Source organism: Dama dama, chromosome 8 (assembly GCF_033118175.1).
Source record: "Dama dama isolate Ldn47 chromosome 8, ASM3311817v1, whole genome shotgun sequence".
Classification (NCBI taxonomy): Eukaryota; Metazoa; Chordata; class Mammalia; order Artiodactyla; family Cervidae; genus Dama; species Dama dama.
In genome coordinates, this window is record NC_083688.1 from 387603 (window position 1) to 403932 (window position 16330).

Here is a 16330-nt window from a genome sequence, read left to right on the forward strand (position 1 = left end):
GGCAATCTCCTCCAAGAGGGCTTATGCCATCCCCAGGTCTGCTGCACCCAGAGCCCCTGCCTCTACAGAAGTCCCCTGCTGACCTGGCCCTCCTCAGGAGACACACACACACAGCTCTGTCTCAGTCTCTGTGGGGTCTCTGGGTCCTGGTGCGCACAAGCTATGTTTGAGCCCTCTGAGCGTCTCTGGCAGGCACGGGGTTTGATTCTAAATGTTAAAGTTACCATTCACCTACAGCTGTAGTTTTCAAATTTCAGTTGTGTCAGAAGTAGCTGAAGGACTTCTTACAACACAGCTTGCTGGGATCCATTTTTTAGTTTCCTGTTTAGTAGGTATGGGGTATGGTCCATGAAGTTGCATTTCCAACAAGTTCCCCAGTGATACTGATGTTTGATGACTAGACTTTGAGAACCATGTTGCAGAGAGTTAAATCATCTTCAGGTGAACCTGTCAGACCAGTGGTCCCCAACTTTTTCGGCACCAGCGACTGGTTTTGTGGAAAAAAAAAAAAAAAGACAATTTTCCCAAGGATTGGGGTGTCGGGTGTGGGGTGGTTCAAACACATCACATTTACTGTGCACTTTATTTCTGTCATTATTACACCAGCTTCATCTCAGACCATCATCAGGCACCAGCCCTTGGACTCTGGGCACTCCTGCAGTTAGACGATGCTCCAACATGACATTAAAAGGCCACTTGGTCTTCCTTTTCCCTTTTCCCCAGTTTAGGTGATTTTCCTTAACACTGAATCCAACCAGACTTTGTTCTGTGTATGTGCTCTGTCTATGACTACACAAACAAGGATCCAAAGTAGGTTTTCCCTGACAAGTGCTTTGATTAAAGGGGTGCTGAAAGGAACTACTTTAACATTTTCAGTATATAAACATTTCCTTCGTCATCCTCATCTACATGTTACTGAACCTACACTACAAAAGAAACAGAAAAAAATTATTCCACTTACTGCTTTCAGATGAATCACTTTTAGAGTTATTTACAGCAACATAAATGACTTGCTAATAGCTCTCCATGACTATGAAAATAGATCTAATACTAGGAGTTAGGTACTTATAAGAGGTAAAGTTTGAAAACAAGAAAACTATGAGTATGAAAATTTTTACTATGAGAGACTCACATATGCCAGTGAATCCAGAAGAAAAGTACTGGACCAAAGAACCTCCACTTCGTTCATGGAATGCTTTGGTGTATGATTTGCTTTTTTAAAAAGGGGGACATGGTCTAAACTGTTTTTTAACTGTCAGTCAAAAACTTTTCCCTGGATGCTTTCAAACAATTTTATTTTACAGTAATGATGCCAAAGGGGACATTTACAGAACGAATAATGGGACTGAGGTTTGAGGTCATACTCTCCATCTCATATTAACAGCTCTTCACAGGCACTCACTTTCTCAGGGTAGGTCCAATGAAAGGCATTCATTCGCAGCTCCAAATGAGGTTCACTCATCCTTCCCACACAAAACTGGCCTTGAGAGCAAAATAAGACCAGATAGACCAGATTAACCGACAACCCTACCTCATGGCTTCTTTTGTGTGGGTACTTCTCTGTGGTAGTGAGAAGCTTGAGTTGGTGTGTGTGCAGGGGGGGTGGGAGAGATGAATTTTGCTGGTAAGACCCAAGCTGGGTCTTGGGAAGCAGACCGAGCCTTTAGTGAACAGAGCTGTCACTATGGTAGTGTGTGAAGTGACTGACCTTGACAGCAAGAGTCAGAGGTCAAGAGAATGATTTGGAGAGCCATTTCCCAGAACATCATACTAGCATCTGAATCAGAAAATCTACCAGGCACAAGAAGCTAAGCTGGTACTTATAATTTAGGAGGCAGGAATCTCTTTAAAGGAAAACTACTGGAGTTATAATTCAGCTGTGTGTATCTCTAAACTGGTTTGATTTTATAGGTAAAACTTTGTGAATAGAACAAGAAAGGTATGTTTCATGGTTTTATGGTTTGAGGAAGGGGGAGAAAAAAGGAAAATTGAGAAGAACACAATTTATGAATATAAAGTCTGTCGTAGGCTATAAACACCTTGAAGACAAATAACTATTCAGAATGGTCTCCAAAGTATAAAGTCAGGACCACAGAGGTTCTGTTTGGAACGGATAGATCAGCTTCTCTTCAGCTGATGAAAATGTTTCCAATTTAACTTCAACACGGCCAATAATAATTATGCCGAAATTACTTAATATTTAGATGTCCAGGGAAGATACAAAACTATAACGCTCATTTTAAAGAACAGAACTTTAGATATAAATTTACTCTTTGGCAAAGTCACTACAAAACCCCTGAACTCATGCTTTCCAAGACTTCGTTCCAGCCAACTGTGCTCCTTAATTCGTTCTAAAGTAGGGATTTAAATTGGTCACCGAGGAGATGGTACTGGATGCAGAGGACCTGAACTCATCCAGATGTGGCTTTCCACAGGACCTCTGCCAGCACAGCCCTCCTCACGCTGGGCGAAAGGGCCTCCTAGAGGAGGAAGGGGCGAAAGGGCCTCCTAGAGGAGGAAGGGGCGAAAGAGCCCCCTAGAGGGGAAGGGGCGAAAGGGCCCCCTAGAGGAGGAAGGGGCGAAAGGGCCCCCTAGAGGAGGAAGGGGCTAAAGAGCCTCCTAGAGGAAGGAAGGGGAGAATGGAGAGGGGTGTCCTGTATTCAGCCTCAGTCTTAGTATGTGCTATATTCAGTATAGTGCTGAAATGATCCATTTAGAGCCTCCCAATAAGGTAAGTGTTATTATATTGAGCCTAGAGGACAGGAACTTTTCTTATGAAAATGCTTGTGGAACTGAACCCATTCATGGAAGCCAAATGGTTGTGGATCCCTCAGGGGTTGGGATGAGACCTAGCTCCAATTAGTCACAACTTCCCAGGAGGCCTTTCACTGGGGGAAAGGCCAAACACTTCTTTGGCTGCTCCCGTCACACTCCTTTTTTTTTTTTTTTTTGGCTTTTCCTATTTTATTCTTCAATTGTAGCATGGTCAAAGAGTTATTAATTGATATCAAAATAACTCACTAATATTAGACAAAGCTAAAGCTTGTCTGGATCTCAAGCTTCAGGGCACACATTTTCATTATTGCTATTATACCCACATTTTTAACAACATCACCCGTTGGGTCACTTACAGAACATCCAAAACAAGAGGGGCTTTTGTAATGGGCATGAGAAAATTTTAGATCCTGTATAACTATATATGCTATGGCTTCCCCGGTAGCTCAGCTGGTAAAGAATCTGCCTGCAATGCGGGAGACCTGGGTTCTATCCCTGGGATGGGAAGATCCCCTGGAGAAGGGAAAGGCTACCCACTCCAGTATTCTGGCCTGGAGAATTCCATGGACTCCGTAGTCCACGGGGTCGCAAAGAGTCAGACACACTGAGCAACTTTCACTTACTCACTCATAACTGTATATGCTATAGGCATGAATAAAAAGAAATTCCCAGTTGGCACTGTTTTCACTTCTAAACAAACCCACATGAAAGACCACTTGATAAATAGGGCAGCACTTATCAGCTAAAAATTAACATGAAAACCAGTAACAGTTCCTTGTTTCTATTTCAAGTAGTCTTTTGATTCAATTTCTAGGGAAGGAGACAAGGTCCAGAATCTGAATTTAATCTGATAACTTGTTAATTGCAGTTCTGATGGTGGGAGTGTGTGCCCTTTTAAGTGGCTCTGTTTAGAAGTGAAAACAATGCTGCTAGTCATAGTTTCTGGCCTGGTATCAAAACAGGAAAATCTTAGTCAGGCAGGAGAGAGCTAAACTGAGATATGGTATGAACGTATTTCTTCTCTCCCATGGAGGACCAGAGTTTACCCAGGTCTGTGCTACATAAATTCCTCCACTCTTCTCTCCAACAAGAGAAGGTGCATCCACCTCATGAAAGCATGTATTCTGGAAAAATCCCAGGATCTGAACTTCACAAACAAACAGAAAGGACGCTCCTCTCCTAGGGGAGCCCACTGGCTCTCTTCTCGTTCACACCCCCGGGACCACCTCAGCTCGCTGCTGCCCACACCTACAGCTGCAGTGCTCAGAACAGCACTGGGCACAAATACTCCAACAATGGGCTTCCCTGGTGGCTCAGATGGTAAAGCGTCTGCCTGCAGTGCGGGAGACCCAGGTTCAATCCCTGGGTCAGGAAGATACCCTGGAGAAGGAAATGGCACCCCACTCCAGTACTCTTGCCTAGAAAATTCCATGGACAGAGGAGCCTGGTAGGCTACAGTCCATGGGGTTGCAAAGAGTCGGACACGACTGAGCGACTTCATTTTCACTTTCACTCATAATAAAGGCATGAAAATGAACAAACAAAGAAATGAATGCAGTCACTTTTCAAGCTTTGGGAACTCAAGGATAACTTATGACCGACCACTCTACTTCTTACCTAGTACTTCTGTAAACACATATATAAAGGTGTCTGCTCAATCAGCTTGTACATCCCCACTCCATCTGTGTGTTGTGTTGTATATAATATGAACAAAAACTATGAAAGGTAGATAGTACCATGTCTACCTTAAAGGTGAGGCAAGTGAAATGTTAAACAACCTAAGGTCATCCAGTTGCTAAGCAACCTTAGTGTGAAGAGATCAGATGCAAACCTGTTTGCTCGGCACAAAAGCCGCACTCTTAACAGTACTGCCAACAAACTTCCCTCCCTCCAACAAGATGTTCCTTCCATTACTTCAGGTCATGTTCAGTTCAGTTCAGTCACTCAGTCATGTTCAACTCTGCGACCCCCTGAACCGCAGCACGCTAGGCCTCCCTATCCGTCACCAACTGCCGGAGTCTACCCAAACCCATGTCCATTGAGTCGGTGATGCCATCCAACCATCTCATCCTCTGTCGTCCCCGTCTCCTCCTGCCTTCAATCTTTCCCAGCAGCAGGGTCTTTTCCAAGGATTCAGCTCTTCGCATCAGGTGGCCAAATTATTGGAGTTTCAGCTTCAGCAACAATCCTCCCAATGAACACCCAGGACTGATCTGTAGGATGGACTGGTTGGATCTCCTTGCAGTCCAAGGGACTCTGAAGAGTCTTCTCCAACACCACAGTTCAAAAGCATCAATTTTTCTGCACCCAACTTTCTTTATAGTCCAACTCTCACATCATTAGGCCCTAATAATACATATACCTTTACCACTAGCTGAGTGGTCTTCCCTCCTCAAACCTCTAAAATACTTAGTTATATCATCATATCCTCCTACTTAGAGCAGGACTAAGTGAATAGAGAACTCTCTGGGTACTGACTGTGTCTAGAATATTCCTTAACAATGACAAGGAGATCTTAAGTAAGAAATGAGTGCATATGTCCATAAACTTATATAAGAATGTTGACTCCAGCTTCTTTCAAAGTGGAAATATCCCAAGTAGCCATCAACAGAAGAATAGGTTCAAAAAAAAAGGTGCTGTATTCATGTTATGGAACACTCAGAGCAATGAAAAGGAACAAACAACGGATAGATGCAGCCTATGCATGAATCCAAAAAAAAAAAAACCCCAAGCTGAATCTCAAAAAATATCTCTTAGAAGTCAGAACGGTGGTTACCCCTGTGGGGAGTGTTACTGACAGGAAAAGGACACAATGGAATTTTATGAAGTGATGGAAATATTTTGCATCTTGCTCTAGGTGATGATCACATGGCTGTATATGTGAGTGGGGCACTTAAGATCTGTTCATTTTCCTACATGTAAATTGTCTCAATGTATTCAGAAAGAAAAAATGGCTGATGTCGAAGCTAATGTCACACTACTGCCCCTTGGCATCACCCACTACTTTCACCAGTAAATAGAAACACCAGCCATCCACTGTCAAAGAGTTAGAATTCATTATGTGAGGTGTCTGACAACACATTCCTCACTTAATATCTAATCACACTGTAATATATAGAGAGTGATTAGATATTATATATATATATATATATATATAAAATAGCAAGAGACATTTTAGGACTGGGCAATGGGGTTTCAGAAAGCTTGCTAAAATTGGAAGAGGATGCAAAAAAGGAACACAGTGTAAAAGTCAATAAACCACATACAAAATCTATAGCCCATAATCACTTTCAAGAGAACTATGGAAAAGAGAATTATCAGGGAAACTACTGTTGCCAACCAGGGTTCTTGGCCTTCCTCAATCAACAGAAGCTGACTGGAGACCAGACAAGAAATTCAGGCCAGACTTTGCCGGGGCCCTGATGAAGCGGGTGGGCTGGGAACAAACAAGAGGCTCCCCTCTTGCCCCCTGGCTGAGGGGGGGCCGGGGGAGCTCGCTTCTTCTGGGGGTGAGGGTAGGGGTGTCCGGGGCCTGGCCGGAGGGGCGGCTTGTGTTCTGCCTGCCCTGCTGCTGCTGCGAGCGGGGGGCACGCTCAGCACCCTGTTGCTGCTCCCACTCCCTATGTTGCTCCTGGCTCTTCAGAAGCGGCAGCAGGTTTGTTTTTTTGGGTTTTTTTTTTGTTTGTTTTGTTTTTCTGCAGCTTTTGTCCAGAGTTTGCTCCAGCTGAGCATGCAGTCATTTTTAGTTAGTCCCACACAGTTTCTTTGTGCTTCATTGCTGGAGGAGAGGTTTGTCCTGGCGCAAGCACCACAGCAAAGCGAACCAGGTCCCAGCCTGTCTCACTACCTCTTTGATAAGCAGAATCAATTAAAGTTCAAGAGTTCATCTCCCAGAGAAAAGATGAGAGGTAGATACTGAGCTTTGAAAGGATGGTTTCCCAGAATTCAGGTTGATATTTTTAAGTTAATAAATGACCAAACAGTGCTCTCACCCGCCTAGGAAGAGCACCCTGTAGATTCTTTACAAAATCTCAAGGTACTAGGACTTGGAAAACTTGAGAAACTGGCCTGATCCTGGATTGCACAGAGAATAAACAGGCAAACCAGTGTGTATGGGGCGCGAGTTGGTACAGAGCACTGCTGAGTGCCCTGGAAACCACAGGGTCATTCATGGGGAAGGAGTGAGAAGGACTCAAGGACAATACCTTTTGTGTTCCCCCATATAGGACTAGCTCTCTAACATTTCATTCAGGACATAATGTTAATAAATCACACAAAATGAAATTTACTGTGGCCATAAAACATGAAATGCTGTTGTGGGAGGTGAAGGGGGGGGGGCAGGGATTATGTGGCTATCGACAGTAACAGAAACACGAGATGGTCTGAAAGTATTACTGCACAAGGAATCCAAGAGCAACCAAAAACTGCTTGTCAAGATAGCACACATGATACATGATAGCTCAGGAGTCTAAGGAAAGTCACTGCTTATTCTCAATGACACTCTGAACTTCTATCTAAAATAAGGGGGGAAAAAAATTAGAGGGTTTTAAGAAAACAGAAAAGGCTCATGGATTGGACCAAATGAAAAAGTTGAAGGATGTAGAATTTCCAATGTGGAAGACATAAACTAAGGACAGACTTTAATATATTTTGGTAATCAAGAAAAGATTCACAGGGAAGAACTAATTGGGATTTCTTCACAAAGGAAATATTTAAATAGTGAAATCAATGACTTGTTTTTAAGACTGAGAATAGAGGTTTGAAGTGTATCTGAAAGGCATGAAACAGCATCCTCTTGCTACAATATCTGCCAGTTGGTAAGCATCCACTTCTCCCCCATCTCCATAGACGGGTATCTCAGAACACATCTGCACATCATGTTGATTTTAAAAAAATGCATCAAGTGTTCAGATGCAGAAGTGAAAAGTGAAAAGTGAAGTCGTGTGTGACTCTTTGCAACCCCATGGACTGTGGCCTACCAGGTTCCTCCGTCCGTGGGATTTTCCAGGCAAGAATACTGGAGTGGGTTGCCATTTCCTTCTCCAGGAGATCTTCCCAACCCAGGGACTGAACCCGGGTCTCCTGCATTATAGGCAGATGCTTTACCGTCTGAGCCACCAGGGAAGTCAAAAAGCAGAACCCAATGCCTGTGAGTACACTTACACATTTTATTCTAAAAAAATTCTATACCTAGTTATTTCAATGTCAGCACTGACATCTGGAACCTAAGGCAAGGGAAGTGTTGGGTGATCTTCACTAGAACAAAGTCTCTGTCAGCTGTTTTGGTTATACCTGGTGCTAGGTACCCCGGATACTTTTCTTTCTTGGTGATATTACCACAGGCTTAGGGAAGGGCAGTAAAAAACTAGACACAGAACAGAAAGCTTCATCAATGGATGCAAGAATCGTATGTGTATCATTTTTAAGGTATCACACAGAAGAGAAACAATGACAGTCTGGGCAGTTATTTCTGGACAGTTCCAGCACTTTCCAGCTTCTAAGGATATTCTGGCCTTCCTAAAGACATCTGATATGACCATTATTTTTCTTTTTCCTGCCCCTGACTTAAAAAGTAAACTAGCTGTTCTACAAGATTACTCAGTGATTTTGTAAGATGTGATTTTTTTTCTCTTGGGGAACAGTCCTAAAGAAACGAAATTATTTCCCGCAGAGCTTCTGACTCTGGATAGCTGGAAGGATCTTGATTTTATACGCTCATAATATAACGTCATTTTATAAGGTCATAATATAAAACAGAGATTCCGATTCCGTCTTCAGCAAACTCCCGCCTGCCACCAAAAAATTTAAAAAGGCAAATCATGTTGATATTTTAAAATCCTCTATGCTATGAAAAGGTTTCTGCACGGACGCACCCGCTGCTCACCATCCTTTCCTGACTCTGATGATAGACATAATGGCCAAAAGGTTATTATTGTGTTAACAATATTTGCCATTTCCTTCTCCAGGGGATCTTCCCGACCCAGGGATCAAACCTGGGTCTCCAACATTGCAGGCAGATGCTTTAACCTCTGCGCCACCAGGGAAGCTTAATAAACACTACCTCAAGCCAAACGATAAGGTTAACACCAACAGTGATAAAGCATGTTGACAGTATGTACCCGTGATGGGATATGATACAAAGGGCACTGCACTACAGTCTTCCTCTCCCCAGTCCGTAACTCTAGTCTAACCGTAAGAAAAACATCAGATAAACCGAAACTGAATGACAGTCCTCAAAATATCTGACAGTAGCTCCAACACTGTCAAGATCATCAAACAAGGAAGTCTGGGGAACTTGTCACAGCCAACAGGAATCTAAGGAGACATAAAGACTAAACGTAATGTATCCTGGAACAGAAAAAGGACATTAGAATAAAAAAATTAAAGAAATCTGAATAAAGTACAGATTCTAGTTAATAAAATAATATATCAGTATTGGTTCATTAATTGTGATAAATGTACTAGACGTTAACAGGAAAAACTGGGTGTGAGAACTCTGAAACTTAAAAGTCCATTTACAAAGTAAAATTGAGTGGGGTGGGAGGGGTGTTCAAGAGGGAGGGGGTGTGTGTACACCTGTGACCCATGCTGACGTACGGCAGAGACCAGCACATTACAGTAAACCAAATATCCCTCAATTAAAAATAAATAAAAAACAAAAGTAGACTTGATAATGTGAAACTAGTAAACTACAGAAAAATAGAAAACTACTCAGAGCATGTTACAGTATGAAAAAACACAGACTTTAAAGCCAAAAGCCCTGTGTTTCAGTCACTGCTCCAACACTTACTGACTGTGTGATCTTAGGCAAGTTATTAGCTGAGTCTCTGAGCTTCAGTTTCCTCACCTGCAAGATGGGGATAACAGCAGTGCCAACCTAGCTGGGTTGGTCTGAAAGTCAGACAGGATGTATGAAGAGTCTGGGGCAGCAAATACCCCACTTCCAAGCCCGTTTCCACAACCATCTCCTCGGAAGGTCAGCTGCTCTCGGCTAGGTGCGCGTGTGCACGCTAAGTCGCTTCAGTCATGTCCGACTCTTCGCGACCCTGTGAACTGTAGACAGCCTGCCAGGCCCCTCTGCCCATGAGATTCTCCAGGGAAGAAAACTGGAGGAGTAGCCATCCCTCTTCCACTGACTAGGCTCACAGGTAGCTGTTTCTAGAAAGCAGTCGCTCAGACAGCACGGAGTGGCCGTTCTTAAGAACAGTCAGGGAGTCCAGTTTGGCACACACCCACCGAACAGACTGTGATAACAAAGTGAGATCACAGTTTGCCCAGTAAGAAAGCAAGAGATTTCACAGCGATCCAGGCTTTCCAAATTCAGCTAGGTTTGGAATCAACTGGGACGTTTTCTTTTTAAAATGCAGATCTACCACTCTATCCTCAACCCCCTGAGATTAGGTGAGTGACTCTGTTATGAGGCTGAGGAATCTAGAATTTTACTAAGTTTCCCAGGTGATCTGCTGCGTGGTTTTACAAACAGTGGTCTTATCTTTTCCTCTTTACACAGGGAAGGAAATTGAGGCCCAGAGAATGCAGACGTGATTAACTTCAAAGGCTCGCAGCTCCGGAGCAGCAAGTCCAAGATTAGAACCGGCATAGAGTTTGTGTACACTAGATGGAGGTGTAGACCACGATAGGTTTTTCTAAAACCAAGGGTCTGAACCACAGGGCAGCATTTTGGATTTCATGTGTGGCTGAAAGGGAAGAAACTGGAGGGGTAGGGTGGGGAATTCTTGGGAAAGAAGATTCTATGGGGAGAATGTGATAGGAAAATCAACTGTGCCCAGGCCTAGAGTTGACAGGCTGTGCTTTATGACATCATAGGGCTTCCCTTGTGGCTCAGATGGTAAAGAATCTGCTTGCAATGTGGGAGACCCAGGTTCGATCCTTGGGTGGGGAAGATGCCCTGGAGGAGGGCATGGCAGCCCACTCCAGGATTCTTTCCTAAAGAATTCCATGGACAGAGGAGCCTGGCGAGTTTACAGTCCATGCGGTCACAAAGAGTCAACACAATTGAGTGACTAACACTTTCACTTCCTATGATATCATATATTAAACAGATGCCAAAATGAGCCTCAGTATGAATAAAGGGTATTTTAGAAAGAATGGTTTAAACACTAGTCTTTTGAAGTATCTGTCCTAAGAACTGCTCATTTGCTTTGGGAACTGAACACAGGCTGAGTCAAACAAAACCAATTAAGAATGAAGGTTACCTTAATACAATACCAGAAGGTGAGACATTCAACTTCCTAGAACCACCTGGCAAAGACTACAATGAATATAATTGTACATTGAGAATCACTGGCCAGGATTTCCAACGGCTCTGTTCTCTTCCACCCTTAATTTATCTGAGTGATAAAGCGGTCAAGAGAGAACTTCCACCCATTCCCACATCTAGCCACCCACCAGCATCTGTTATCATAGACTCCTTGCTCCACAGATAAAGAGTCAATGCTCCTGTCCGCAGTCAACCCTTCCACCTGCAGAGTAGACTCTGTTTTGTCACTATTCAAAGACACTGTCCTCGCAATTATTTCTTCCTCTATCCGAGTCAGTTCCTCTCTCTAGATTCCCATCAGCATATAAACATGCTATAACTGCCATCTTTAAAAAAAATCCTCTCAATTCTACACAAATTTCTACTCAGCACCCCACTTTCCAGCTCTCTTTTATAGCAACACTCTTAAAAAAACTAATGGCCTGTTCATATTGTCTTCAGCTCCTCTCTTCCCATTCTCTTAAAACCACTCCGAACAGGCTTTCATTCCTGCCTCTCACTAAAGACTCTTGGCTACGTTCAAAGCCAAGTCTCAGTCATTATATGACTTGACCTCTTAGCTGCATAAGACACGGCTGATGATTTCCTCCTCTCCTGGAAAGGAAACATGTGCACGTAGGGTAGCTCCCAAGACGCCACACTCCCCTGATAGTCTCGTCCTGACTCCTCCTCTTTCACACTCCACATCCAAACTGTGGACTCGATCCAATGCAGCCAACTTTTATCCTTCTGTTAATACCCTCATCCAAATCACCATTATTTCTTGCCTAGATTATTGCTACCATTTCTTAACTGATCTCATTTCTATACTTGTCCTCTTACAGTCTTCTCAGCAACCTAAATGACTAGCCATTTCACTGAAAGAATATGACAAAGCCCACAGAGTTCTTGTAACAGCCAGAAAGCCGTGTATGTACGACACCCTCTCCTGCATTAATCTCTCTGAGTACCTCCTCCTTTGTACACTCCATTGCAGTCACAGAGGATTCCTCATCACCCCTTGACTGTCCCAGGCACACCTCCACTTCTGAGCCCTTGCCCTGGTAATCCCCTGTTTGGAATGCTCTTTCCTTAGATAAGCACGGTTCGCCCCCTGTCCCCATCAAGCCTTTGCTCTGCGGTCACCTTCTCCATGAGCTCTACCCTGATCCCCAGCGGCAGTCTCCCCTGCTCCTCATCCCCTTTACTATGCTATGGCTTCGTTTCAAGAGCATTAATCATCTTCTACTATATCACGTACTTGCCATTTTAAACATGTCTTCCCTTATTTGTGGCTCAGCTGGTAAAGAATCCGCCTGCAACGCGGGAGACCTGGGTTCGATCCCTGGATTGGGAAGACCCCCTGGAGAAGGGAAAGGCAACCCACTCCAGTATCCTGGCCTGGAAAATGCCATGCACAGTTCAGGGGGTCGTAAAGAGTCAGACACGACTGAGCGACTTTCACTTTCACTTTTCCCTTATTTGAATTTAATCTCCGTTGCTGCTGCTGCTGCTAAGTCACTTCAGTCGTGTCCAACTCTGTGTGATCCCATAGACGGCAGCCCACCAGGCTCCCCCATCCCTGGGATTCTCCCGGCGAGAACACTGGAGTGGGTTGCCATTTCCTTCTCCAATGTGTGAAAGTGAAAAGTGAAAGTGAAGTCTCAGTCGTGTCTGCCTCTTCGCGACCCCATGGACCGCAGCCTACCAGGCTCCTCCAACCATGGGATTTTCCAGGCAAGAGTACTGCAGTGGGGTGCCATTGCCTTCTCCTTAATCTCCATTAGGAGTAGGATTTTTGTCTGTTTTATTCACTCATGAATCCCCAGCATCTAAAGGAATACTGGGCACAGAGTAAGCAATCCATAGATATTTGCTGCATGAACAAAATGAAGAATTGCAGCAGAATTAACCGAGCAAGAGGGTTATGCCATCATTCAAGGCAAGTCAAACCCTCTACTTCAAATGCTAGACTCCCCATAACAATGAATTACTTGATACCACCACTTAAATGTTTAAAGAGATTAAAAAAAAACCTCTTCCAAATATTTCTTCTGTTTTAGCAAATGGCCCCACTATCTACATAAGTGTACATAAGTCAGCCTTGATTGCCCTTCTCACCCTCCCATATCTAATCCATCAAGAAGTCCCATCAATTTTAACATAAAAATTCAGCTCAGATTCGTTCACTTCTATCTCCACTGCTGTGACTCTAGTCCAAGCTATCACATGCTCTCATCAGTGCTATTCTGATAGCCTCCTATCTGTTCTGCTTCATCTTCTTGCCTTCCTTTAATCCATTTCTTAAATAGTAGCAGCAGTGTTCTTTAAAATGTATGTAGGATCACAATACCCTTGGCTCCCATCTACACCTCAGCTCTGTCTATGCCATGCCACCCCTTGCTCATTACACTACATCCACAAGGGCTGCTTTCAGCTCCTCCAATACGTCCTGTTCTTCATACATGCCACTTTCACCTCCCTCCACTCTGTATCTTTCATGTCTCAGCAGAAAAGGCTGTCTCCCTTTCTTATTTTACATCCCATTCCTCACTTCCTTTATGACTGTTTACCGTTTCTTCCCCATTACAGTGTAAGCTCCACGAAGGCAGGACTCACCTACCCTCATGTAAAAGGGAGGAGGCGGTACCTCAGTGGAAGTGTCGGAGAAGCACCACAGGTCTCTCTCAACTGTAAGAGCCGTCATTCCAGCACTCATCACCACCCCCCTCCCTCTAGATGCTCCCTCTTCCTATCGTTTCAAAAGAAATGCAAGACAAGGTTTTGTTGACAAAACACATTATTTCCAACTGCTATGGACTGAACTGTGTCCTCCCCAAATCCATATACTGAAGTCTGAATCTCAGTGTGATGGCGTATGAAGATGAGAGCTTTAGGAGATAATTCGGTTTATAAAAAAAGGAAGAGATACCAGAACTCACTCTCTGCTACGTGGACACAGAGCAAGCTGCCTGGTTCTCTGACAGCCAGGAAAAGAGCCTTCACCAGCACCCGGATCTCAGACTCCTAGCCTCCGGAATGTGAGAAGTAAGTTTCTGGGGTTGAAGCCCCCCAGACTACGGTGTTTTGTTACGGCAGCCTGTGCCAGGACACCAACCACACTGAGACGCTCCAGTCTCATGCGCAACATCACCAACCACAGGTGAAAAGACGCCTGAGACAGCGGTGTTCCGTGCCAAGACTCTGCTCCCAACCCACACTGCTCCACTGTCTGCCTGATGCTCTTTTCCAAAGAGCTACACTTGAAGACTGAACATGGCTAAAACCATCACTCTAGACACCCTTCATCTGCAGATACTCAGACACTGGAAGACTTCGCATCTGGTACCAAAGGGCAGTAGGCAGCACGCTCCCCTCGGGCACCATCTGACCTACCCACCTCCAAGTGCTCAAATGGGTGAGTCAGGGACACCAAGACATACCAACAACTGTCTCTTATTCAGAAAGAATCACTGATGTTTGGTTGCCTCAGGCAATCTTCCCATGGGATTTCTGCCTAAATGAGAATCTCGTATGCTTCTGTGTGAGTGCGCTCAGTGCTGTCTGACTCTCTGACCCCATGGACAGTAGCCGGCCAGGCTCCTCTGTCCATGGGGTTCTCCAGACAAGAATACTGGAGTGGGTTGCAATTTCTTCCTCCAGAGGATCTTCCCAACCCAGGGATCGAACCCACATCTCTTGCATCTCCTGCACTGGCAGGCTGATTCTTTACCACGGTGCCACCTGGGAAGCTGAGAATCTCATAGGACTCTTAATTAAACTACTGTTTTGTTTTGTTTTTTAATTTAAACTAGACATTTCAAAAAGCTCAGTCTTCACCACCCACCCCCCCTCCCCAAAACTAGCCTCTAATTGTAGATTAGAGTGATGCAGAAACTAGATTCTTTGAGATATTCTGTTAGAAAAGTACTTTTAAACTTTCAGGAGCCAAGATGTTTTATAAAAGGGAACAGTCCAACACTGTATTTTTTTTAAAAATTCAGATCAGTTATAAAATCTGCATTATAAAGACAGGTATTTCCCTGATACTTCTACCTTGGGGATTTCAAAGCATAGTCTTTAAACTCAGTAGTTAACAACAACAAAAATGCCATGTCTATCTTGTAAAGAAAAATAAGGAAAAATAAACAAAGTAGATGCCGATAGGCTATGAAGGTCCACAACTCCACACGTACAAGAAAGAGCAACACCCACGCCAAATTACCAAAGGCATAAAAGTGTTCATTTCTCAAGTCGTACTGGACTCTCTGCAACCCCATGGACTGTAGCCCCCTAGGCTCCTCTGTCCATGGGATCCTCCAGGCAAGAATACTAGACTGGGCAGCCAGTCTGTTCTCCAGGGAATGTTCCTGACCCAGGGAGTGAACCCAGGTCTCCTGCACTGCAGGCAGATTCTTTACCATCTGAGCCGCCAGGGAAGCCCCAAAGTCATAAAGCTTGGTTACAAAACAGAGACAGGCGGTATTGGTATTTTGTTACTGGGACATCATATGGGGCCTGGACAATAAGTACAATGGCAACAGGATGCTTAAGCTAGAAAAACCCTCTGCATTTTAGAATCCATGGTTCTAAGTATTAATCCATACTGTGTTAAGTGCAACAGGGGTTACAAAGCGCTAGAAAAGGAAATGGTCCAGAGTACAAAGCTCTGAAGGCTCTAAAAGAGTCCTAATGTTCAAACATTTTTTAAGATTAACACTTTTTCATCTTTCCAATAATTTTAAAGAATTTCCTGTGTTCAAAACCCAGTTCCAGCTTTGAGCGCCTACAGTCACTACGTGCTTCCCTCCTATACTGTCTACTGCAGAGGGAAGAAACAGGGGCTTACAGCTTTGGGAAAGCAAAATGCAGCTTCTTCTCATAAAGAGATTCTAAGCGCCTGGCCTAGACATTCAGAGCAGTCATTACAGAAATAAAGGGAAACATAAAGCAGCTTTCTCAATTCACTTAAAAACAGAATCTTCTGATCCGCCTGCATACTTCTCCCAGAGAGATACAGTAACTTAGTCATTGTTACATGCAGAATTGGTGATTTTTGCCAGGAAATGAAACTCATGTCGCCTCACTCTTAGTCCAGTGCCCTTTCTAATATATCATGTTGCCTTCCATTTGGTGATCAAAGCAAACAAGACCTAAATAAGTACGATGAATTGCAGCCCTGCAAGGCCAAAAGAAGAATGTTTGGGAAAGGCTTGCCAACAAACCAAGCAGGGTGCTTTACACTCAGGGGACTCTATTCGTCCATCACCCGGGCCCCTCCGAGCTTATAACTGT

General features: G+C 44.0%; 1 protein-coding gene across 3 annotated transcripts in view; it reads right to left on the reverse strand.

The window, feature by feature from the left end:
• FBXO42 (F-box protein 42) overlaps window positions 1-16330 on the reverse strand; it is a 112001-nt gene that overhangs the window by 16014 nt on the left and 79657 nt on the right. The window lies entirely within an intron of this gene.